The sequence below is a fragment of the Vulpes vulpes genome, chromosome 2, assembly GCF_048418805.1.
Source record: "Vulpes vulpes isolate BD-2025 chromosome 2, VulVul3, whole genome shotgun sequence".
Lineage (NCBI taxonomy): Eukaryota > Metazoa > Chordata > Mammalia > Carnivora > Canidae > Vulpes > Vulpes vulpes.
In genome coordinates this window covers 75,911,441-75,938,876 of record NC_132781.1, presented here as the reverse complement: position 1 = coordinate 75,938,876, position 27,436 = coordinate 75,911,441, and the positions used below count along the sequence as shown (strand labels likewise).

Below are 27,436 nucleotides of genomic sequence, written 5' to 3'. Positions count from 1 at the left end.
CTCTTTTAAAAAATAGGTTTAAAATAGCTTGTTTGGATGTTACAAACTTTCTTCTTTGGGAAAGTAGAAATCAAAATTAAGATAAATGAGAGCTTTGGAAGACATTCTGCATTATGTCTGCACTGAACTTCTCTTCCCCCCCCCCCCCCCGCATTCAATAACACAGACCCTCTGGCCAGTATGACTTACCAGTGTGTGAGAGCCTGTCCCCAGAATAATTTTCTGTGACTCATGTTATAAAAGTTTTTACTATATCCCTAAGGGAGCTTACAAAGAAGTCTATTAGGCCTTCCTAGTTCCTTATCGTTTAGGGTGAATGTTTGGGGGATGTGGGAAAATGTTTTTCTTTTTTTCTTGATTATGTGGCTTCCTTGACAAATTAGAAATCACAGCTTTATTTTGCTGTGTGGTTCATCTGCATAGTTCTGTGATTATAAAGTTGATTTCTCAAGTATCTCTTATCCAAACCCCAAGTACACCAGGTTTCATTTTCAGCTATTGTTTCTTTGAATCATGAGAAATTGTGTTATCCATTGACCATGAGCCTCAAACAGTAGGTAGGAAAAGGCACCAGAACAAATCTGTGTTATTGTAGGTCTTTGACATTAGAAGTTGGCTCTGGCATTTAATCAGGGAAGAAGCAGATGCATAATGATCTATCTCATTCCTACTCCCCTAGGATACAGCAAGGTATTTGTCTTTTAGATGGGTAGGAGGTAGCATTTAATTCAGAAACAGGAAAAAATGGTCTGCGCTGAACTGCTTTGCACCTGTGAAGAAGTAGATAGAACCTTCAAAAGCAGAGCTCTCATTTTCTACTTAATGGGAGTTTATTGTCTATATTGTGCCAGGTACTGTGCTCTGTGTGACTTCACAAGTAACATTTTTCTTAGAGCCATACCCGTGTCCTTTTAGTGCCCATAGGATAGAATAAGAAAATTTTTTTCTTCCCCATGCTGACTTAAAAAAAAAAAAAGGCCAGAGAGAGGATTTGTACCCTTAAAATTGAAGGGGAAAATAAAAGGCATAGAGAAAACACTTTAAAGTGAGACCAAAGTATTAACCTTAGGTTACTAGTTTTTGTTTTGATGAGTGGTGATTTGATGAGTGATTCAAATTTAATAACCCCAGCAGCCATAGGTCACTTAAGTTCAGTCAAAACTTTCCTTTTTCATTCATCAGGTGGATTCCTTTGTACTTTCTCAGCTTCTGAGTTATTATTTGTTTGCATTTTCTTGGGCTCCTTTTTACCTCTTTGAAAATAGAGTAGCTGTTTGGGGAGGTCAGTCCCCACAGCTTGATCTATAGAAATCAAAACAAATCCTTCAGATTGTCTCTAGTCACAGACCCTCCTCCTAAATTACACTGTCACAGGAAGAGGATCTGAAAACACAGCCACTTGAATGAGATATAGCTCCCCAAAAAACTTATATCAACATACCAAACTGAAAGAAGAAATGTGAAATTTTGTGACAAATATTGTTTAGATCTTGTTTCATGTTTTTAGCAGTACTATGATTTAGGTGTGAGGGAGGCTTGGCTAGAAAGAACCTAACATTTCCTAATGCCCTTAGTTTGAAATCTAACCAGTATTCAAGGATTTCTCCCTAAGGATTTCTCAAGTTTTCTTTTGGTAAAAGGCATTCTCCTATCTGAGCTTCCAAGAGCAGATTTTACAATACTTGGAGTTAATTTAAACTTGTAAGATCCTAAGTTGGGGGTAGTGGCTTTTTCCATACTCTAGACTGCCATACACAGAAATATTCTTTTATTTCCATTCATTATTTGGGCATAAAAATGGATCTTATTTTATATATCATTTTGAAGAACAGAAACATTAAAAAAACACTCAAATCTATTTTTACCAAATTCATAATAGTAGAACAGTTCCACTTGTACCTTGATGATTACTATGGCTTCTTGTTTAGCACTTTAGATGTAGTATTTGTTAAGTTCTCTCTTTTTGGCTCAGCCTTCATATAGAAGGTTCTAAAAGAATACCCAGCCCCCAGACAGCTCTTGTCCATTATAGTACACTGATGATAAATGGAATCAATTTATTCCTGGTGCCTTTTTAATTAACCTAGAACTTATTTTTTTTTTTATCTGAAATAGTTCAACACAAAGAAATTTTCATTAATCATCAGCTGGGACTCCAGAAGCTGAGCCAGAATAGAAAGAGAAAGAATGAATATCTCTACCATACTGTCCCTCTCAATATTAACATTGTTAATTCTACTATGCATAGTGGGAGCATAGATCACTCTACACAGGCTCAATAAGTTGCCTTAGGATCAAAGTCACCCAGATGTTTTTGAATATGCTGACACAAATTTCATTGGTACTTTAAGAAGCTACATTCAACTGCTTATCAAATATTATTGCCAAGAACAAGGGGTTGCAAAGAGATTTGTCCATGCTGTAGCTTTTATATATTCTACTGCCTTCCAGAATTTTTAACAAAATTAGTGGAAAATTAACAAAGACTGCATCATAGTATTTTCTTAAAATATACTTTATTTTTTTAGAGCAGTTTTAGTTTTATAGCAAAATTAAACAAGCACAGAGTTCCCATATATTGCCTGCCCCTGCAATGCAGTATTTTAACTTCAAAATTTTACTTTTATGAAGATCACGACTTTATTGAGAAATAATAATACATATATCATCACATTTAGCTTTTTAAGGTATACAGTTCTGTGTTTTAGTATATTCATGGAGTTGTGCAGCCACAATCACCCTAATTTCGGAATTAAAATTTATTCTTAAATGATAAAATTAAAATACCATTTAGAAAATTTAAGGAAGAAAAAATAACTCCCAAACTCACCATTCTAACCAAAACATTTCTCATTTTTTGTAAATTTTATTCTTTTTTTTTAAACATCCAGATATTTTTACAAAGGATGATGACTATTCTGTACAGTTATTTAAAATTTTTCTGGTGAGAGTAGATGGCTCTGTCTCTTTAAGGCTGCTCATGGTGTGATGAAGTGTGCTGTGATTCTTACTGCTGTGTGTACACATGAAATTATTCCAACGAAGAAAATAACTTCATGGCTGTGTATGCTGTGGTGTGTTGCTTTCCACTAAGCCATCTCTTGGTATTTGAACATTCTGGAGCACTATTAAAGCTTTATACTTTTGGTCATTAGTAGCTGGTAGACATCTTTTATTCTTTCATGCTAGGATGTGAGAATAAAAGATAAATTAACTAATGAGGCTAGTGTCTTCTTGGATGCTGCTGTCCCCTCAGTCTAAGGGCAGCCTCAGCACTGGGCATTGTGAAGAAGTGGCTGAGCTAGCATCAGTGGGGGTACTGAGCAATGAGTATATAAAAGTGAACAACAAGAGAAAGATAGAGAAACGTAGTAACGGATATGAACACATTTACAGAAGTTTCACAAGTGGCCAAAAATTATATGAAAAGATATTCTGGGACGTGAATGAAAACACTTCTTTTAGAATCAGATTAAGAACATTTTAAAAACATTGGTAATGTTATATGCATTAAAGGATGTGAGAAATGGGATACTCATATGCTGTGAGAGTATAATTGATCAATCTTTTAAGAGGCTAATTTGATAGGGTTTATTAAGATTTAAAATGTTCTCTTTATTTTTTTTTAAAGATTTTATTTATTTATTCATGAGAGACACAGAAACAGAGAGAGAGGCAGAGACACAGGCAGAGGGAGAAGCAGGCTCCATGCAGGGAGCCCAACGTGGGAATCGATCCCGGGTCTCCAGGATCACGCCCTGGGCTGAAGGCGGCGCTAAACCTCTGAGCCACCGGGCTGCCCTGAAATGTCCTTTTTAATTGGAGAATAACACTCTTAAGAATTTTGCAGAAGTAGGGGTGCCTGGGTGGCTTAGTCGGTTAAGCTTCTGACTGTTGGTCTCAGCTCAAGTCTTGATCTCAGGGTTTTGAGTTTGAACCCCACATTGTGCTCCACATTGGCCATGGAGCCTACTTAAAAAAAAATTTACAGAAGTAATAGCATTATATATAAAAATACATGTGCAGAAATTTTCATTGAAGCCATATTTGCAGTAGCAAGAAACTATGCTCAGCAATAGGAAAATTGACTAAATAAATCATGGTTCAGACAGCCATTAAAAAGAACAAAGTTCATAGGGGTGTGTGTGTATGCTGCCCATTGTAGATGTGCAATGATATATGTGAAAAAAATGAAAATTTTATAATCTCCCTTTTATTTAAAAGAAGTGTATTCTCACCTGGCAGTGGCAGTAGGCCCTAGGTGCACTGTCATTACTGGTCCATGGATTACAGGTGGGCCTAGTCAGTAGCTTCTTGAGGACCCTTTGTCTCTTCACCCCCAAGTCCAGAATTGCATAGTAAACTGTGTTCCCAGAGGCTGCAGCATTGAGTGGTTTCCAAATCCTCAGCTTTACTATGCCACCTTTATCTTAAGGAATAGCTACTTAATTTGTGGGATCCTGTACAAAATGAAAATGTGGGGCCACTTGTTCAAAAACTAAGAATTTTAAAACGGCACAAGCAAAACATTAGAACAAGCACCAGGGTCTTTGGGACCATACAGGTTATATGTCCACAATACTTACCTCCTAACCCAGGGGTACCCTATTACTGAAAGAGTGTGCATAGATAGTATCCCCAATTCTTCTTCTCTTTTTGAGATCATCTGGTACTTCATTCCATACAGGGCTATAGACCTAATTCTTGAAACAAAACTGCTCTTTGAGCTGAAATCAAGAGTAACATTTAACCAACTGAGCCACTCAGTTTTTTAATGTGTGCATCACACTTAGAATGGGAGTACCCAGAGATGATAATAACTTCAAGGGATGGTTAGAATTTGATCTTATATACCATCTTAGTAAGGGGACAATAAATATTTAGAGATCTGACAAGGCAAAGGAAAGGGGCTTTGAATTTCCAGGGGTGACAAATTGTGGGAAGGCAAAATATATGAAGAAACTAATGAAAGATAAAAGCTAGATAGATTCTTCTGGTGCCATCTCCAGGCTGATAAGGATCTAAGTTGTCTCCAGTCCTAAACTTTGTCCTTCTTGGTAGAGAGGGGGAGGATAGGATGATAGTTTTGTAAGTGTATGTTAAATGTATGTCCTCTGTCTAGGCAAATAAAGGCAGGGCAGAGAGCTTTTCTTGTATCTTCTGCTCAATTGCCTTCAGCTCAAAATAATCCATATGCCAAAGAGGCATATGCTGAAATGGCATAATCTACTATCCTACAGTTTCCTCTCTGGGCAGATGCAGCCCCGTGGGCCCATGATTCAAAACCTTGTGCATATTCAAAAAAGCTGCCCTCCTTCAGGCAGACACAGCTCTATGCCAGAGCACCTGGCCTGGCACTTAATGAGTGGTAGGCAAGCTGGGGTTCATTCACTTCTAGCATACTTGGCTGAACATCCTCATGCAGGGGGTATCCTGCATCATCCTACAGTCACCTTGCCTGGGGGACAGCCTGGCTGGTCCTTTGATGCAGTGGCAAGATAGATAAGCTAGAATGTCCTTTCTTTTTCTTTTTAAAGATTTATTTATTTGAGAGAGCATGCATGGGGTGGAAGGGCAGAGGGAGAGCACGTCTCAAGCAGACTCCATGCTGAGCAGAGTCCAATGTGGGGCTCAGTCCCACAACCCTAAGATCACGACCTGAGCCAAAACCAAGAGTCAGATGTTCAACCTACTGCACCACCCAGGCGCCCTTGTCCTTTCTTCTTGATACAATAATCAAAATCCCTGGATTTGGGGTCCTTGAGTACCTAAGCTCTGGTTTACACTTTAGGCTGTAGCTCTTGGCCCTTTTTTGGGTTGTTTTTGCTTTTATATATTTAAAATTCCTTTTTTTATGATTTAAATGGTTTATTATTGGGATAGGGCAGTCCATCTCCCCAGCTTCACTGAATGAGACGTTTTAGTAGTAGGCAAACATCCATTAGACTCTTCTTCCATCATTCTAAATTGGTGAGGTTTTAGGTCTCACTTCTTAAGTGAAATGAAACGTTTAAACAAGGAAAAATTTCAATGAAATATACCAAGAGAAAAATGAGTCATTGTAATCTTTATAGTCTTGTGATTATTGGCTGCCTTTGCCTGGGAATAAGCCAGGAAAAGGTGAGGATTGAGGTAAATAAGGTCAGGTCCTAAGAAGGTTTTTTAAAATGGGTGCTGACATTTAAAAATTAGGAAATTAGATTCTCTTCCTTTCCCATACCCACCAGAAATAAATAATGCACATACCAAGAGTTATGGGAGATGGAATTTGTTCTTATTCGCCTTTGAAAATTTTGCATTTGTTCTTACCATGAAATTACAGTAGGGTAACAGAAGGGCCATGCTGAGTTGCTATACAACTGTCTTACTTGGTATCCAGACTACAGTAGTACCAAGGAATGGTTTAAAGTGGGTCAGAGACTATGGCAATGTACTTTATAAGAGCCTAAATCATCCAGAACCAATGACTAAGCTCCCATTTCTTTTCTAAACTCTTTATTACCTGTGTAAATGTTTTGTTTGTATGCATTTCTCTGTGTGAGTATAAGTAAGCATGGATGTGTTTGAGTGTTCAGGTGTCTGTGTGTGTGTGTGTGTGTGTGCATGTCTGTGCACATGTTAGGAAAAGAGCTGGAAGTTAAAATAAGTCCAGTACTCATTATAGAAAAACATACTTTATTTTATTTACTAGTGTAGATCCTCAGATTTGTTTCGGATTTGTTTGCCATTTCTGATGGCAAAGAGGGTCTGTGGTTTTGAAACAGAGTTCACTATTCCTGTGGCTCAGTATTGTAGGAACTTCCATATGAAATATTCCATATGATCAGATTTATATGCAAAGATAGATGTGCTTGCTCACCCTTTCTCTCCATAAATGCAAAATTTATTGGCAAATGAGATTCTTACCCCTGGAAATATTTAAAGCAGATTGGAAGAAAATTGTCTTTGATTTTTATTTGAAAGCAAAACTTCCTTTTGCCCTTCCATATTGCTTTGTTCCTGATAAAAGAATTGGTTCACTAGGTTAGCATGAATTAATAGGTGCTTATTTTACCAGTCAGGTTATAAGCTTGACCACAAAGAGCAGTACCAAAATAACAGTAACTCAAATACAATAGAAATTTATTTCTATCTCTTGTAACAACCTAGGGGTAGACCCCTCAGCACAATATGGTGACTCTTTCCATAAAGACGTCTGGGACCTAAGTTCTTTCTTGTTCCTTGGCCAACCCTAATGTGCGTTCTCCACCCATTTAGGCACACATCCTGGAAGTTCACTGTATCCCATTACCCAGAACTTAGCTGTAGACTTTTTAGCAGATAGCCAGGTATCCTGCTAAAAATGGAGCTTAACATTTTATTAAGGAACTGGAGAATGGATACTGGGATGTAGCTGTCCCTCACTGTCACATTTGTCTTTGAATCATGCTCTCTGCTCATCACATTTTCAAACCAGAGCAGTTCTTATATGACATAATTAGCTTATTAAGCAGTTAGACATAAAAATTTGACTTTAATTGCAAATAGCTTCAGTTATCACAAGTCAATTTTGATTATTTACTAGTGGTTTCCAGTGGTACTATGTTAAAAAAGATTGTAGAGCGGTATTTGCACTGAGCAGAAAAATAATGACATGATCAATAAGTGATACCTACCCTTAGCACAGGATAGGAGAATAATATCATGTGTTAGCTTTAGTCTTAATCCAGAGAACAGCTCCTATAACATCATAGAGTTCATCATATGTGGCACTGTTAGATATGTGTTATTTTTTTCCCCAGTGATTCATTCCACTGCCAGCAAGCAAGGGTGTAAAATGGGGGAATGGGCTGGGACTTTATGTATAATGGAAATACCACTTACTAGTGGAAAGGAAGATTTAATTGAATGACCAATTGAAATAAATTTTTAGAACACACAGGTAAACCTTAGAGTGCCAAGAAAGCTGCCATTATATGATCATATTCAGGAAAGAAAGGGTGAAAAGTAGATTGGTATGAGTCAATTAATTTTCTCCTTGCTCTGAACTTGTTTATATGCCTAAATTAGGTGTTTAAAATACAGTATATGTACTGCCTTGTTTTGCATTTTCTCTCTTTGTATCTTATCTCTTTAACTAGACTTAGCTCTTAAGAAACAAGTCTAAATGTGACACCCCTCTGTGTCCCTGACAGTTTCTAGCACATTGTACACAAAGAGGGAACACAGTAGATATTTGTTGATTGCTGGATTGCATGATGATCTAGTTAGCAGGGTTTCTTTTTTGTATTCAAGGAGTTTTCTCACTGCACAAACATTACTATCCTCAATTTATCTTTCAGACACTGAGGTTGAAGGTGACTAAGTGAATTGTACCATTCTTCCGGTAGTTCGGAATGCATTATTGATTAGTAACAGAATTGACTAGCATAAATGGCAGTTGAGGATTTTCTTCCCCTCTTTCACCTGTGTTTTTCTGGCAGAAGTGAAGGACAATATTCAAGCTTCTCCAAGAGCTGCATGATAAATAATTGCTGGATAAATTAATAGTCTCTTCTAGATGAGAGCAAAACAAGGGGCCAGATCTGGCTGTCCTGATTTTGCTTTCCTTGTTCAGGCCACTGGCGGGAGTCACCCTTGTTCTTGGTTCAGGTCCCAGCTCCTCCCTTTCTTGTCTGTAACTGTGGGTGAGTCATGGCAACCTTGCTGGCCCTCCTTTTTCCAATTGTAAAAGAGAGATGAGTCTCTACCAGATGATGACTTAGAGCGCCTCTGACTTCTGGGATGGAGGACCCTCTGGAAACACAGAGCATTGTTGTTGCTATGCTCTTTGCATGATAACTCATCTTCTTTTCTCGCCTCAACCAAATTTCCTGCTGAGGTAAGTAATGTGGAGTGGGGTTTTTTCTTTTAGCTCTTATTTCCTTTTGTGTATGTCTGGCCTTGTAAATGTGGTGAATAAATGCTATTATTATAACCCTTTTTGACAGCTCTGTAATTGTAATTCATTCTGAGCATCTTTTTAAGACAATGATGCGTATTGAAGATGCAGCTGTTCAATCTCATCTGCTTAAACTGACAGGAATTGTTGCAATCATAGTCCCAGCAACTGTGGGAACTTCTGATCTATTCAAAGCGAAATAGAGGGATACACTCTGTGTGTGTGTGCATGCATGTGTATGTGGGGGGGGGGGCGGGCATGCACACATGCTTGCGGCCACTCTCCCCTAGTTTGGAAAAAGTGTCAGTGTGGTATTTAGAGAAGCATCATTTAAAATTGGCCTTTGCATAAATATGTAAATTATTCTGAAGTGGAAAAACTCTTGGATTTGTTTTCTGTGGTGAGCTAAGCTATATACCTTCTGTTAGCATTAAGAGGTAGTCCCTGTGTTAAACTGAAGTTGATTCCTGCCAGCATTGGCTGGGGGTTATTAGAATCCCTTTGGTCATCAGTTGTTGTTTTAGTTTGTTAGGGCTGCCATAAGAGAGTACCATGTACTAGTGGTTTACACAACAGAAAGTGAAAACAAATCAAGAACCAGAAATTCATTTCTTCACAGTTCTGGAGACTAGAAGTCCAAATCAAGGTGTTGGCAGGATTGAATCCTTCAGAAAGCTCTGAAAGAGAATCTGCTTCATTTCTCTCCCCAGAATCGAAGGTTCTGGTAGCCTCAGGTGTTCTCCGGCTAGTACAATATTCTCTCTGTGTTTTCAGATTATCTTCCCTCTCTATCTGCCTCTCTCCAGATTTCCCCTTTTTATAAGGACATGGATTAGGGCCCACCCTAATGACCTCATTTTAATGTGATGATTCTGTAAAGACCCTGTCTCTGAATAAGTTCACATTCTGAAGTCCTGGGGGTTAGGACTCCAAAGTATTCTGGGAGGGACAAAGTTTGATTCATAACAGATGTCTACTTGAATATGCAGGAATTTTCTTCTTATTGTGGCTACAAATAATTTGTTCCCCAAAAGGCTTTTGGATGATTGCAGGAAGATTCTCACTGGAAATATTTATCTTATACTGATAACTGTTCCTTTCACTTACTTTGGTCTATAACACAGAGCAATGAAATCTGCCATCTTTCTTGATACTTGGCAAGTAGTTGTAGTGGAGCCTAGTCTGCCTTATGACCTTCACTGCCCTGAATGCAACTTACTCATGTTATGAAAGAGATATAATACCAGGTCATAATACCAGGTCACTTCAGAACTAGATGAACTAAGAATGAATTCATCTAACTGAAGATGAATAGCTCCCCCCAAGTCCAGCTCTCTGCCCACCCTGCCTCTACTTCTCGGACGCCTGTCGCAAGAGGGAGTTTGAATATAATTCAAGACAGTGCTCCTGGTACCAGAAAATTCCTTTGTTTGAGGATTCTGGTGGGCTTGCCCATAGTCTGTTAGGAAACAGAAATTTGAAAACTGTATCTAAGAGTAAGGGGAAAAAAATGAAAGGAATGGAGATAGTTCGATATGATAGAAATAACAGTGAACTGGATATTAGGAAAACAAGACTCTGATCAAGGTTCTGCAGGTAACTACGGTGATCTTGGACAAATAAGTTCATCTCTCTGTCTCTCACATACCTTCCAGCTCAGTCATGTGATTCCAGGGTTGCCACAGGGTAAGAAGAGGTTCTTAGTAATGATTTAGGTCAGTGCTTAAATGTTGTGTTTGGTGAAATTTTAAATGGTGTTGGGTCAGAGATTGAGCATAACCTGTGAAAACATAAATGACTTTTAGGTGCACTGAAGCTTGCAGTACGATAACACTGCAGGTAAATAAAAAGGAAGAAGAGGAAAGTAAAATTAGGGCAGTTTGGTTGTAAGAAATATGGGAAAGGAGACCAAAAGATGACATTTGAGTAAAAGAAAAAAGAAAAGGAGTAAAAGCGCTCAGACACCTACCTGTAGGTGGGGCCTGTGGCTACAGGGCCCCTTGTCTGGAGGGGCACCTCTACTCCAGCACTTTGATCAGCACCCACGCCCTTGTCTTTATCAATGCTCTGCAGTATTTCTATAGCCATTTACTTGCTCATCAGGTCAAATATCCTATACATGCAAGGAAAAAAAGTAGTAAAATTGAAGGTTTCCCTTGCTTTCTGGGAGATTAGCACAGGGATCTAATTAGGAGTGTGTGATTTTTCTGTCCTTATGACTCTTGATTCTCCATTAACAAGCTCTTCAGCTTCACTCTCCTCCCTAAGAAACTAGACAGTGGAGTTTTAGTTGGTATATGCCTAGGGGAAAGTTGTTCCTATTTGAAGGAGTCACATAGCCTGCTGGAGCCTGTTGGACGAAGGGCACAAGCTTCACTGCTGCTCTCGATGTGTTGTGTGAGTAATACAGGATGTTGATTTCAAGAACCATCTGGATTGAAGACAAGCCAATAAATTCATTTCAGTGAACTAGTAATTTTTTTTTTACAAGCCTGGCTTTTGATTATCTTTTGGAATCCCATTCTTTGAATTTAGGATCATTGGAGAAGGAGTTGGGTTGGCTGTAAGGCATGATAATTCACTTATTAAGTACTGGCTAGACCAAATAATAGTAGTGGCCTGCTGTGACATGCACTATCTTATTTGAACAAAGGACTCTGTGAGGCTGATGGAAGGGGGAAATTAGTTTTGCTAGGGGAGCATGGTCCCTGCAAGTTCTGGTTGGGGGAAGTAAGGGCAGCCCTCCTAAAGTTGGAGCATGTTAGCTGGGTCTTAGCTGGAGAAGAGAAGATACGAGTTCAAGGCAGGGAGATTACCATGGACAGAGAAAAAAGTGCTTGATTTATTCAGAATCCAATCAGTAATCCAATGTGTTTGGGGTTTAGGATTTGTAGGGAAAAGTTACAAGGCAAACCCTTGGAAAAGGGGTAGGTTAAAGGTAGACTATGAAAGATGTTGAATGTTGTGCCATGCTAGGGAGTTGAACTTGATTCAGTAGGTAAGAGAGAGACGCTGAAAGTTTTTTGTTTAATTGAGGTTTAATTGACATCTAACATATTAGTTTCAGGTATACAGGATGATTCCATATTTGTATATGTTGGAAAATGATTACTACAATAAGTCTAACATTTGTACCATATATAGTTACAGATTATTTTCTTGTGATAAAAACTTTTAAGATCTCTCTTAGCAACTTTCAAATATGCAACCACAGTATTATTAATTTTTTTTAAAGATTTTATTTTTAGACCACATGTGCATGAGAGAGAGAGAAAAAAAAGCAAGGAAGCACGCATGTGCTCACAGGGGCAGAGGGAGAGGGAGAAGCAGACTCCCTGCTGAGCAGGGAGCCCAATGCAGGGATCAGTCCCAAGACCCGGGGATCATGACCTGAACTGAAGGCAGACACTAAACCAACTGAGCCACCCAGGCTCTCCGCAATACAGTATTAACTATAGTCACAATGCTGTACATTGTGTCCCCATAGCTTATTCGTTTTATAACTGGAAGTTACCTTTTAATCCCCTTCACCCATATCCCCATCCCCTCTCCGCTGACACCTCTGGCAACCACAAGTCTGTTCTCTGTAAGAGCTCAGTTTTTTTGGAATTTTATTTCACTTAGGAAAATGCTCTCAGGATCCATCCATGTTGTTCCAGATGGCAAGATTTCGTTCTTTTTAATGGCTGAATAATATTTCATTGTATCCATATATATTACATTTTCTTTCTACATTCATCAGTCAGTGGACACTTAGGTTGTTTCCATGTCTTGGCTATTAAAATAATGCTGCAGTGAACACGGAGGTGCAGATATCTTTTTGAGTTAGTGTTTTCATTTTTTTCAGATAGATACCAAGACATAAAATTGCTGGATCATGTGGTAGTTCTTTTTTTGGGGGGTGGAGGGTAGTTCTATTTTTTAATTTTTTAGGAAACCTCCAAAAGTTTTTTTTTTAAATTTTTTTTAATTTTTATTTATTTATGATAGTCAAAGAGAGAGAGAGAGAGAGAGAGAGAGGCAGAGACACAGGCGGAGGGAGAAGCAGGCTCCATGCACCGGGAGCCCGACGTGGGACTCCATCCCGGGTCTCCAGGATCGCGCCCTGGGCCAAAGGCAGGCGCCAAACCGCTGCGCCACCCAGGGATCCCTCCAAAAGTTTTTAAACATGATTAGATCTGCATTTTAGGAAGATCATTGCAATGTTTAGGAAGATATTCTAACAGCCCTATGGAGTATGGATTGGAATGTGCAAGACTGCAGTCAGGAAAATGAATTTGGAAACTATTGTAATATTCCAGTGAAAAAAGCAAGACACATTACCTTAATTCAGGTGCTCATTATCTCTTGCTTGCTGTTAACTTCTACAGAAACTGCTGCTTGGGAGCTTTTATCATGGTCATTTCAAGGTGAAGAGCTGCTGTCCTTTTTTTTTTTTTTTTTTTTTTAAGTTCATTGGTACTTTAATTTTGTTTTCTTTCTCTAATTTTTAAATAGGTGACAGATTTCCAAAGGTCAAAAATTCGAGTTTAGAAAGTATAAAGAAGTCTTCTTCCCATCTCATCCCTAATGCCAATTTTTCCCTCCTTAAGATACCACTGTTTTTAGTTTTATATGAATCTCTTTAGAGATTTTTAATATATATACAAGAAAATATTAATCTCTAGTTTTTCCTTCCATATATTTTTTAAAGATTTTATTTATTTACTTATGGGAGGCACAGAGAGGCAGAGACATCGGCAGAGGGAGCAAGCTCCCTATGGGGAGTCTGATGTGGGACTCGATCCCAGAACTCTGGGATCACAACCTGAGCCACCCAGAAGTCCCTCTTTCCTTCCTTCTAACAAATATGTATGCAGACATACTATTCTTGCATTTTTCACTGGAGTATTATACTCTGAATGTCCTGAGTGTCAGAATGTCCCATAATATGGATTTTACAGATTCATCCCTGCAGTGTAGTTTCTGTGTTCTTCTGTTTCTTTAAATTGGTCATTGGATCAAGGCAGGCACTATCAGATTTAAGTAGTTGTTTGGTTTTTTTTTTGTTTTTGAAGACTACTTCATAGGTGTCCTTCCACCAGGGGGCAGATAATATCAGGTTCTCATTTTTTGTGTATGGCTTCTTGTGCTTTCTTGGTTACATATTTAGCATTTTAATTTTTGCTCAGCTTGGAGTTTGATTTGGGGTATGGTGTGAATATTGGTTCTAATTTATCTTTTTCCAGTTGGCTGTCAAGCTATACAAACAACATATATTGAATGGTCTTTCCCCACTGATTTAAGATGACATTTTAAATCAATTAAATTCCAAAATGTATTTGGATTGATTTTCTAGACTTTCTGTTCTCATATGAATCTGTGTATTCATGCAATAGTTTCATGCTATTTTAATTATTGAGAGTCTGTAAAACATCTTAATATCTGGTAGGACTATCTGGTTTTGCCTTATTACTCTCCTCTTAGAGATTTTCCTACTACTTTTACTGGAATTGCATTTGACTTCTAGATGAGGTTCAAGAGAATGATGTCACATTTTCCTATCCAAGACCATGGTCCGCCTTTCCATTTGGTCCCTTGCTTGTCCCTTAGAAGTGTCTTCAAGTTTTCTTCCTATATTCCTTCATTTTCCTAGTAACTTTACTCCTTGGGATTTTGTTGTTTTGGCTGTTACTATAGTTGAGATCTTTTCATCTATTATATCTTTAGTTTACTGTTTCTGAAAGCCTTATTCATATTCCATCAGACTTACTGAATAATGTTCAGTTTTAGTAGTTTTTTGTGACTTTCTTGGGTTTTTCATCGTATCATCTATAAGTAGTGATGGTTTAACCTACTCTTTTCCAGTCTTTTATTCATCATTCCTTTCCATTGTGTTGACTAAACCTCCCACTTCTTTAATCCTGATTCAAACCTGTTTTTTTCCTCAGTTGCTAGTACTGTTTTATCATATATTTGCTTTTGTCTTAAACCGAGTTTTTTCTTCATTACCTGACAGCAGATGACATACAGGTTTCCTTTGCCCTGGAGCTGAAAGCCAGGTATCCTTAAAGTTTGTATCAGATTTGGTTTATTAAGTGTCAGAGGATATACACCTTAGGCCATAAAATATCAGTCTTCCCTTAGGCACATTCTTATTCTTGTAAGATAAATAGCTCTTCATTTGTGATCTTCTCTAAACATTGTAAATTTTTTTTTAATAAAAACATCTTGAGTGGGTATTAATCTTCTTTATCTTTCTCCTCTTGATCTTCTTTTCTCTTCCCTCTATTTGTCCCCGCCTTCCTCAACCCTTTCCTTCTTTCTTCCCTTTTATTTCTCTTCTCTCTCTTCCATCTTTCTCTTGTTCCAGGTACCCTTTATTTTTTGTATTATATTTGATTTTGAGTCATGAGGTGATTAAATTCTCCTTAAAAGGAAAAATCTTACAGCTAGATTTACCCTTTATCAGGTAGAAATATTTAGGACTTTCCTTTAGTTCATCATTGTTAAATGGAGACAATTCTCTTCCTCTTCCTCTGCCCCTGCCCCAACCCCTGTCCCGTGTGAGAGTATGCATACTATCCCTCCTATAATAAATATAGCTTAAAAAAATATATATATATATATATATATTGAAATGTTGAATGTTGAATGTTGTATGTTGAAATTCTAATGCCTAAGGTGATGGTGTTAGAGGGTGGAGCCTTTGGGAGGTGACAAGGTCATGAAAGCAAAGCTTTCCTGAATGGGATTAATGCTTTTATAGAAGACACTCGAGAGAACTCCCTGGCCCCCTCCACCATGTGAGGACATAATAGGAAGTCTGGAGTCCAGAAGAGGGCCCTCACTGGACCGTGCTGGCACCTGATCTCCAACTTCCAGCCTCCAGAACTGTGAGAAATAATTTCTATAGTTTATAAGCCACCCAGTCTATGCTATTCTGTTATAGCAGCCTAAATGGACTAAGACACAAACCATCCCATTAAATCAGCACTTCTTTTTTAAATCTAGGAATTTCAGCATGAGATTGTTAGTGCATTTATTTATTTATTTTTAAAGATTTATTTATTTATTTATTTATTTATTTATTTATTTATTTATTTATTCATTCATTCATGATAGACATAGAGGCAGAGACACAGGCAGAGGGAGAAGCAGGCTCCATGCTGGGAGCCCGACGCAGGACTCAATCCCCGGACTCCAGGATTGTGCCCTGGGCCAAAGGCAGACGCCAAACCGCTAAGCCACCCAGGGATCCCCGAGATTGTTAGTGCATTTAGACCACTTTCCAGTTCTAGCATTCTCCTGTAGGAGGGCTGCTGAGAATGCAAAGAGAAAAGCAGGTACAAGAACTACAAAATCAGCTTTCTTAGCTCTTTTGTGTTAGCTCAATTAACCTCCATTCTTTAGTGGCCCTAGAGGGCTATAATGTAACAAATTTCATTACGATGATTCTGAGTCAGCAAAAAATGGTTAAAATGTGTTTAATATACTCTGTTCCAATGACAAAATTTATGATGAAATACATTCAAGAAAGGATTCCACTAAAAATGATAAACATAATGTGAAGGATATACTTTTGTTAACTCAAAAAATCTACTGCTTCCTTATAGTCAGATAAGCAAGTTGTTGCTGTAATTACTTTACCTGACTGTCATACACTGACAACTCATTCTCTGCCTGCCCTAACATTTCTTTTTTTTTTTTCTTTGCCCTAACATTTCTCATGAACACGAGCATTAGTAAATAATCTTAGATAGACATAGTACACAGGTGCCAGGAAATTTCAGTCCTAGGAGATAAGAGTAGGTAAAATAATCTCAGCTTCACATATAAATACACTAAGAATGATCAAGTGATGGGGTTATAGACCAAAGCAATGGATTGTCAGTAACAGAAAGAAATGTTCTGGCCTCCCTGAATCTGTGGACAGCTTCTGAGTCTCCCTTGCCAAAGATTGCTTTATGATCTCTATAAAAAGCAGAACCAGATTTTATAGCAGAGGTGGGCAAACTTCTTTAAAGGACCAGATATGAATATTTTAGGCTTTGCAGGAGCAGCGACTCAACTCCATCTTTGTAGTACAAAAGTAGCCATAGGCAGGGCTTAAAAAAATGCATGTGCCTGTGTTCCAATAACACTTTATTTACAAAAGCAAATGTGGGCTGGGCATTGTCTTAGAGAATTACCTGGATTTTAAAAATGTACTTCTATATCGCATGATCAGCGGCAGGTGTCTTATATATATCATACCTACCAATTGTCCTCCAGAAGGTAACTTTTTTAGGTTAGAGCTCACACTCTTTTTCTTTTCCTCTCTTCCTTTCCCTCTCTCTGTCTCTTAGGAGCAGTTTAATGTCCACCTAGAGCTCATTCCTGGCCCACTATTGAAGCTAGTCTTCTTTCTCAAGTAGGACATGTATATGGAGCATCAGATCAGCCTTGCTGCTTGTTCAGCTTTCATTGTATACCTAGTTTCAGGAGGTAGCTCCCTACCTTGGAGCCCTCCTGGTACCCCAGTTCCTTTAAGACTGAAACTCTGCCTTATTTTCCTAACCCTAGTCATCTTGATGACCGTGCCCTCCTATGATGCTAGGTACGGCACTGAAACAAAAACAAAAATCATCTGTTTTTGCTATTGAGTGCCTCCTCTGTGCTAGATATTAGTACATGTTCATGAGTAAAGGTATATTATATCATGCTTTACCACTGAAGGATTTGGTCTTTAACAGGAACAAAATTTCAACACATTGAACAAATATAAAATAACTGACGTGGTGTAACAAATAACTTAACAGTTATGGTTTACTGCAAATTATATTGAATATAATGAAATGTCAAAACGTGCGGTTCAGACATGAATTGCTTTTAATGGAAGATTATATCTGTCAGATATTTGTGCTGAGCCTTGAAGGCTGTATAGAATTTGGTGGAATGAAAAGGAAAAAAGGATATTCTGGGTGAGGGTATTGTTTTTGAGCAAGCAGCTAGTGTGTATTGGACAGAAGTGTGAGAGAAGGTTAAACAGGAGAAGGCACCAGATAGGGAGGAAGTGAAAAGCCACGTGGAGGCTGTGGTGGTATTTATCAAAAGGACATTAGGAAACATCGGATAGTGTTATATGTGTTTTAGTAGAAAGTAAGCTGTAAGAGAAGAATGATGGACTAAAAACTTGAAGTTTGAGGTTCTTTTTTTTTTTTAAGATTTTATTTATTTATTCATGAGAGACAGAGAGAGAGAGAGAGAGAGAGAGGCAGAGACACAGGCAGAGACACAGAGGGAGAAGCAGGCTCCATGCAGGGAACCCGGTGTGGGACTTGATCCGGGGTCTCCAGGATCACGCCCTGGGCTGAAGGCAGTGCTAAACCGCTGAGCCACCTGGGCTGCGTGAAGTTCAAGGTTCTTGTTTCACCTGGCCACTTATTAACCATGAGATCTTGGAGTCATCACTCACAGTCTTACAGCATAATTTTCTTTTTTAACTTAAATTTCAGTGAACATACAGTGCAATATTGGTTTCTGGAATAGAATTCAATGATTCATCACTTATATGTAACACCCAGTGCTCATCACAACAAATGCCCTCTTTTTTTTTTTAATTTATTTTTTATAAAATATTTGAGAGAGAGAAAGTGAGTGCACATGTGAGCATGTGTGAGAGCAGAGGAAGGGCAAAGGGAGAGGCAGAGAGAGAGAATCTCAAGCAAACTCCACACTGGACATGGAGCCTGATGTGGAACTTGATTTCACGACCCTGAGATCATGACCTCAGCTGTAATCAAGAGTCAAACAGTCAGTTGAGCCACCAAGGCACCCCACAAATGCCTTCTTTAATACCAATTACCCATCTACCTCCCTCCATCAATCCTCAGTTTGTTCTCTATTGTTAAGAGTCTTATGGTTTAGGGGTACCTGGGCTCGGTTGGTTAAGTGGCCAACTCTTCATCTCAGGGTCATGAGTTCAAGCCCTCCATGCTGAGCATGGAGCCTACTTTATAAAAGAAAAAAGAAGAGTCTCTTCTGGTTTGTTTCCCTCTCCCCTTTTTTTTCCTTTTTCCCCTCCCCATATGTTCATCTGTTTTCTTTCTTAAATTCTACTTATGAGTGAGATCATGTGGTATTTGTCTTTCTTTGACTGACTTATTACACTTAGTATAATATACTCTAGCTCCATCCACATCATTGCAAATAGCAAAATATTCTTTTTGATGGCTGAGTAATATTCCGTGGTATATATATACCACATCTTCTTTATCCATTCATCAGTTGATGGACATTTGGCTTTTCTTCATAGTTTGCTTATTGTTAATAATGTGGAGCATAAGTTTCTTTATCTAAGTCCAGTGGCAAGTACACATCACAAAGATGTCATGAGGGTAAAATGAGAAAATAGATGTGAAAAATACTTTGAAAGTCATAAAGTCTTCTACAAATGTCAGAAATTATGACATTATGACAATGGTGACACAGGAAGAATAAGCTTGTAAGTGTGACCAAATGAATTATAATGGGAGAAACTGCACACAGGACAAGCTTATTCAGTAGCATGTGAATCGACAGAGGAGGGCTTGTGCTATGCTGTGTGTGGACTACCAGTGGAGGAAATAACTTCAACACAATAAAAAATTCACAACAAAACTTCACTGAACATATGCCCTGATCCTTTCTTACTGATACAAATGCCACCTCATGATGTTCATCATATGCACCAATTCTAAAAGTATTGCACCCTATTTTATGAATATAGGGAAGGCTGCCTTTTTATAAACTCAGCTTGGGGTAAGACACATACCAGAATTTGGAAGCTCATTTTCATCCCTCTTGCATCCATTGATGCCCCTGCTCTGTGATTCCATTCTGGATTTTTAATTCTGTCTCTCCAATACTCAGTTCCTTCATAATGATGGAAAAACAACTACAGGGAAACACTTTGAGCAGTTACTGCCAGCACTAAAAATATCTTTTGGAAAAAAGAAAAACATGTCCTTGTGTTTGCTCCTGCACTGTGGGTTTACTGCTTATTATTTCTTCATATCTCTTATCTTCCCTTTAAAGCCTGAAAATAGTCTGCTTCCCTTCCCATCTGTTCACCACATTAATTGCTCTGGGCAGGAAGAGTTTCTTCAGTCTTAAGACTTTTTACTGCTTTTGGTTTTAAGTCCATTACATACCCCGCTGCTTTATTATTTAAGTTCTTAATCTACTCCTTACTGGTACTGGGAAATGTCCTTGGTGCCACTGAGGAGGCTAGGCATGGAGACTGAGATGATCCTTAGCTCCTTTTATAAAAAGCATGTATAGCATTTTCTATATATAATTAACTTTGGGTTCTAATCTGGCCTTTTCCAATTGAATAGCTATTGTATATCAATTCTTTGATTAAAAAAAAAAAAGATGTTCTGAGCACTGCTATCTGTCTGTGCTGGCCTGGGTGGGAGACATAGGGGTGTAGAAATTGTTACTGTGTTTGGAGAGTATCAGGTCCACTTGAAAAGCAGTGATGTGTTGGAAAACATTAGACTCCAAATCAGAAAATTTGATTCTGTAGCTAACATGCTTTATGGCCTTGTTTCAGCTTCTTTTTCCAGAAAATGAATGGATTGAATTGGATCAGTGGTTTTTAAACAGTATCTCTTAAAGATTCTTGACATTTCAAACCTATTCACTTTAGAGGACTCAGCAGACAGGGCTCTGATTCCCAAGCCTCTTTAAAATGCTCCCAGTGTCTCACTTGTATATATTAAGTTTGATGTGAAATTTCAAATAAAGGCTTCCAGAGCCAAAAATATTTGAAAGCAAGTGGACCAGAGGAGTCCTATCATTTTTTCCAATTCTGATTTTCTGTGAATCTAAGATTTTGCCACAAAGTATAAGAACATATTATAAACATGGGCTAGGTAGGTGACATAGAATTCTGTATTAGTCATTCAACAATCCTTCACAAAATTCCTTGCAGATTGGAGAATGTCATAGCTTCTGAACATCATAACTGTCTTCTCTTTGGTACTCTGTGGGTTTGGATCAAAATGTATATGAGAGGTAATATGCTCAATAGTCCTAGAAAATAGAGAAAAGTTGAAAAGAAATTGCTGATAGATACCCCCTTAGAAACAGTCACTTTTACATTTCTGATTTGTTTTCCTTCCAGGTCATTTTCCTGTGTGCCATGATAGTTTAACATAGTTTTTGGGGGTTCCTGGATGGCTCAGTCAGTAGGGCATGTGACTCTTGATCTCAGGGTCATGAGTTTGAGCCCTACATTGGGCATAGAGTTTACTTTAAAAATTTTTGAAAAATTAAAAAAAAAAAAACAAAACAGAAAACCCCATGTAGTTTTGAATATATATAGTTTTATATCCTGGCTTTTTGTTTAATCTTAGAGTGTAAAGGTTTTCTCAAGTGCTATTTCTGTCCTTTTTTTGAATGATATTAAAACTCCCATTGCCTGTCTTCTAGAGCTGAATGTATGCATACCCTAGGAACCAGCAGCTCTACTCTTAACTAAGTATCTAACAGATATGCATGCATATATTCACTGGAACACCTGTTCTGAAATGTTATAGGAGTAATACTAATAGTGGCCTCAAACTAGAAACTACTAGGATGCCTATATGTTGAAATAAATATGTGGATTCATACAAACAATGCAAAACAGCAGTAATAATTAACAATCCACAACTAGGCCCAAAGCCAGATACAAAACAGAGCATGCTCCATGATTCCATTAAAAAGTATAGGAAAAATTGGGACACCTGGGTGGCTCAGTCAATTAAGTGTCCAACTCTCTCTTTTTTTTTTAAGATTTTATTCATTTATTCATGAGGGGGGGCAGCCAGGGCAGAGATACAGGCAGAGGTAGAAGCAGGCTCCATGCAGGGAGCCTGATGCAGGACTCAATCCTGGGTCCCCAGGACCATGCCCTGGGCCAAAGGCAGCACCAAACCGCTGAGCCACCCAGGCTGCCCGAAGTGTCCAACTCTTGATCTCAGCCCAGGTCTTGATCTCACAGTTGTAAGTTCAAGCCCTGCTTTGGCCTCCACGCTGGATGGCGAGTCTACTTAAAATATATAAGAAAAACCTATCTGTGCTATTTTAAGTCAGTATAAGGAAGCTTAAGAAAAACTTCTAGATGCTGCTATTCTTTGATATCTTGATCTGGGTGCTGGTTGCACATCAAGCTGTACACTTAAGATATGTCCACTTTTTGTATATATATATATTGTACTTTAAAAATTTGAAAGAACCCCTATAGGGCACCTGGGTGGCTCAGTCAGTTAAATATCCAACTCTTGGTTTCTGCCCAGGTCATGATCTTAGGGTTGTGGAATTGAGCCCCCAAGTCAGGCTCTGCATTCAGTGCAATCTGCTCCAGATTCTCTCTCCCTCTCTCTCTCAAATAAATAAATAAAATCTTAAAAAAAAAAAAAGAATTTCTATAGTTTTCTAAATTATACATGATTCAATATAATAGTAAAGTGCTGTTGAGTACCTTAAGGATTTGATCATATTTCACTCATAAAAGTAGAATTAATCTCTTCTGAATCCATTTATTAAGCTACCCCTTGGATATACTTCAGTGTCACTCTGTACTTCTCCATTATAGTACCTACCACACTATAATTTTCTGCTTCTTTTTCCCCCATTAGACCAAAAGTTTGCTGGAGGCAGGAACTTTTTTTTAATTTAAATTTAATTTATTTATTTACTTATTAATTGAGAGAGAGCACTAGCAGTGGGGGGCAGGGGCAGAAGAAGAGGGAGAGAGAGAATCTCAAGCAGGTTCCATGAGGGGCTCAATCTCACAATCCTGAGATCATGACCAGAGTTAAAATTGAGTCAGATGCTTAACTGACTAAGCCACCCCAACACCCCTTAATTTTATTTTTAATTGAAGTATAATTGACATACAATATTATACTAGTTTCAGATATACAACATAGTGATTTGACAATTACATACATTGTGCAGTGCTTTCCATGATAAAGTGTAGTTATTGTCTGTCAACCTACAAAGTTATTGTCACCTTACAGTATTATTGCCTATATTCTTTATGCTATACTTCTCATTCCTTTGAATTATTTATTTTATACCCCTTAATCCCTTTCAATTTGTACCTCTTAATCCCCTTCATCTATTTTGTTCATTCTACCACCCCCATCCCTTCTTGGCAACTACCAGTTTGTTCTCTGTATTTTTGAGTCTGTCTCTGTTTTGTTTTTTAGATTCCATATGTAAGTGAAATTGCATAGTCAGTCTCTGTCTGACTTATTTCACTTAGCATAATGTCCTTTAGGTCCATCCATGTTGTTGCAAATGGCAAGATTTTATTTTTGATGGCTGAGCAATACTCTATTATATATATATATCACTTTTTATTCATTCATCTGTTGATGGACACTCATCTGTTGATGCTTCTATATTTTGGGTATTGTAAATAATGTTGCAGTAATATATATAATATAATATATTAAAATTATATAATAATATATTATATATATTATATATAATATTATATATTAATATTATATATTATATATATAATATATATTATATAATAATATATAATTTATATAATTATATATTAATAGAAATATTAGATTATACGGTATTTTTACTTTTAATTTCCTTAGGAACTTCCATACTGTTTTCTATAGTGGCTGCAAAAATTTGTTTCCACCTACAGTGTACAAGGGTTCTTTTTTTCTCTGCATTCTTGCCAATATCTGTTGCTTCTTATCTTTTTGATACTAGTCTTTCTGACTGTTGTGAGGTGATAACTTATTGTGGTTTTGATTTGGCTTCCTTGATGATTAGTGATGTTGAGCATCTTCTCATGTGTCTCTTGACCACCTATATATGTCTGTCCTCTTTGGAAAATATCAGGTCATCTGCCCGTGTTTTAATTTGGACTATTTTGAGTTTTTGGTGTCAAGTTTTATAAGTTCTTTGTATATTTTGGATATTAATCCCTTATCAGATATATCATTTGCAGATATCTTCTATTTAGTAGGTTGCCTTTTCATTTTGTTGATGGTTTCCTTTACTGTACAAACACTTTTTAGTTTGATATGGTCCCAGTAGTTTATTTTTGTTTTCATTTCCCTTGCCTGAGGTGATATAAAGACAAATATTGCTAAAGCTGATGTCCAATAAATTATTACCTTTGTTTTCTTTTAGGAATTTTATGGTTTCAGGTTTCGCATTTAGGTCTTTCATCAATTTTGGGTTTATTTTTATATAATGTGTAAGAGAGTGGTCCAGTTTCATTCTTTTGCATGTAGCTTTCCAGTTTTCCCAGCACCATTTATTGAAGAGACTGTCTTTTCCCTATTGTATATTTTTACCTCTTTTGTAATAGATTAATTGACCATATAAGTGTGAGTTTATTTCTGGGCTCTTTCATTGCACTGATAAACCTATTGTTGTGCCAGTGACTGCTTTCATTACTAGAACTATGTAATATATTTTGAAATCCGGAATTATGATACCTTGTGCTTTGTTCTTTTTCCCAAGATTGCTTTGGTATTTGGGATCTTTTGTGGTTCCATACTAATTTGTGATTGTTCTAGTTCTGTAAAAAATACCATTGGAATTTTTTTTCAAGATTTATTTATTTATTCATGATAGAGAGAGAGGCAGAGACACAGGCAGAAGCATGGAGAAGCAGGCTCCATGCTGGGAGCTCGACACGGGATTTGATCCCGGGACTCCAGGATTGCTCCCTGGGCCATAGGCAAGTCCAAACCGCTGAGCCACCCAGGGATCCCCATATCATTGGAATTTTGATAATTATTGCATTGAATCTATAGATTGCTTTGGGTAGTATGGACTTTTTAACGATATTAATTTGTACAATCCAGAACATGGCACATCTTTCCATTTATTTTTGTTGTCTTCAGTTTCTTACAGTTTTCAGGATACAGGTCTTTCACCTCCTTGGTTAAATTTATTCCTAGGCATTTTATTCTTTTTAATGCAATTGTAAATAAGATTGTTTTCTTAATTTCTCTTTCTGCTGTTTTCTTGCATAGACATGCAACAGATCTCTGTATATTGATTTTGTGCCATGTTTACTGAATTTATTTATTTATTTTTTAAAGATTTCATTTGTTCATGAGAGACACACAGAGAGAGAGAAAGAGAGAGACACAGGCAGAGGGAGAAGCAAGCCCCATGCAGGAAGGAAGCCGCGGGACTAGATCCTGGGTCTCCAGGACCACACCCTGGGCCGAAGGCAGGCGCTAAACCGCTGAGCCACCCAGGGATCCCCATGTTTACTGGATTTATTTATCAGTTCTTATAGTTTTTTGGTGGAGTCATTAAGGTTTTCTATATATAAGATCATGTCATTTACAAATAGTGACAGTTTTACTCCTTCCTTATCAATGTGATGCCTTTTTCTTTCCTCTTGTCTAATTGTTTTTGCTAAGACTTCTAGTACCTCTTTGAATAATAGTCACAATATTGGACATCTTTGTCTTGTTTCTGATCTTAGAGGAAAAGCTTTTAGCTTTTAGCTATTGAGTATCTATGAATTTTTCATATAAGGCCTTTCTTATGTTGACATATGTTCTCAACTCTAAGCCCACTTTGTTGAGAGTTTTTATCATGAGTGGGTATTGAAGTTTGTCACATGCTTTTTATGTATCTATTGAGATGATTATATGATATTTATCTTTTATTTTGTTAATGTGGTATATCCCAGTGATTGATTTATGAATATTGAGACATCCTTGCATCCCTGGAATAAATTCCACCTTTTATCATGGATAATACTTAAAATGTATCACTGAATTTGGCTTGCAGATATTTTGAACATACATATCTATGTTCATCCAGGGAAATTTGGCTATAATATTTTTTTGTGGTCCCTTTGGTTTGTTAAGATAATGTGGGCCTCAAAAAATGAATTTGGAAGCATTCCTTTCTCTACTATTTTTTATTTTTTTATTTTATTTTTTTATTTTTTTTTTCTCTACTATTTTTTAGAATAGTTTGAGAAGAGTAGGTATTAACTCTTCTTTAGAGGTTTGGTTTAATTCATTTGTGAAGCATCTAATCCTGGACTTTTGTTTGTTGGGAGTTTTTTTTATTACTGGTCCAATTTTATTATTAGTAATTGGTCTCTTCATATTTTCTATTTATTCCTGATTCAGTTTTAGAAAACTGTATGTTTCTAGTTTATCCATTTTTTCTAAGTTGTTTGTTTTGGTGGCATATAATTTTTCATAGTAGTCTCTTTTCTCTTTTTTCTGTGATACCGGATGTAACTTCTCTTTCATTTCTTTTTTTTTTTTCTTAAGATTTTATTTATCTATTCATGAGAAGCACACACAGAGAGAGAGAGAGAAGCAGAAACACAGGCAGAGGGAGAAGCAGGCTCCATGCAAGGAGCCCGATGTGGGACTTGATCCCGGATCCCGAGCGGCTTGGGTCCCGCTCCAAGCCAAAGGCAGGTGCTCAACCACTGAGCCACCCATGTGTCCCTTCTCTTTCATTTCTGATTTTATTTATTTGCATATTCTCTCTCTCTCTCTCTCTCTCTCTCTCTCTCTCTCTCATTTTTGATGAGTCTGGCTAAAGATTTATCAATTTTGTTGATCTTTTCAAAGAACTAGCTCCTGATTTAATTGATCTGTTCTATTGTGTTTTTAGTCTCTATTTCATTTATTTTGTTTCTGAGCTTTATGATTTCTTTTCTTTTACTACTCACTTGGGTTTTGTCTATCTTTTTTCTAGTTCCTTTTGGTGTGAGGTTAAGTTGTTTGAGATTTTTTTTGTTTGTTTCTTGAAGTGGGTCTGTAACACTATATACTTCACTCTTTTTTTTTTAAGATTGATTGATTGATTGATTGATTGATTGATTGATTTGAGAGAGAGAGGCAGAGACACAGGCAGAGGGAGAAGCAGGCTCCATGGTAGGAGCCTGATGTGGGACTCGATCCCGGGACTCCAGGATCGTGCCCTGGGCCAAAGGCAGGCGCCAAACTGCTGAGCCACCCAGCAATCCCCCTATACTTCACTCTTAAAACAGCTTTTGCTGCATCCCAAAGATTCTGAACTGCTATGTTTCATTTTCATTTATCTCCATATATTTTTTATGTCCTCTTTGATTTCTGCATTGACCCCTGGTTATTTAGTAGCATGTCATTTAGCCTTCACATGTTTGCATTTTTTCCAGTTTTTTTCCCTTATAATTAATTCTAGTTTCATAACCTTGTGGTTGGAAAAGATGCTTGATATCTGGTCTAATGTGTTGTTCAAAGCCAGTATCCTTATGGATTTTGTCTGGATGATCTATCCATTGATAGAAGATACAAGTGGGATGTTCAAGTTCCCTACTGGCACTGTAATACTGTCAATTTCTCCCCTTTCTATATGTTAATATTGCTTTATATATATTTTTAGGTGCTCCCATTGTTGGGTGCATAGATACATAAAAATGTTATATCTTGTTGGATTGATCCCTTTATCAATACATAAAGCTGTTCTTTGTTTCCTGCTAAAGTGTTTGCTTTCAAGTCCATTTTGTCT

At 37.5% G+C, this 27,436-nt stretch overlaps 1 protein-coding gene across 9 annotated transcripts in view; it reads left to right on the top strand.

Annotated features, from left to right (window-relative positions):
- The window catches only part of CRACD (capping protein inhibiting regulator of actin dynamics), a 272,284-nt gene that overhangs the window by 147,325 nt on the left and 97,523 nt on the right, over nucleotides 1-27,436 (top strand). The window contains exon 1 of one of the 9 annotated variants that reach the window (XM_072748929.1): nucleotides 8,704-8,860. The exons of 7 other annotated variants lie outside the window; for them this stretch is intronic. The gene's annotated coding sequence lies outside the window, so the exon portion shown is untranslated. Of the gene's footprint in view, nucleotides 1-8,703; nucleotides 8,861-27,436 lie in introns of those variants that run through there. One more of the 9 variants, XM_072748932.1, reaches the window with a different exon arrangement.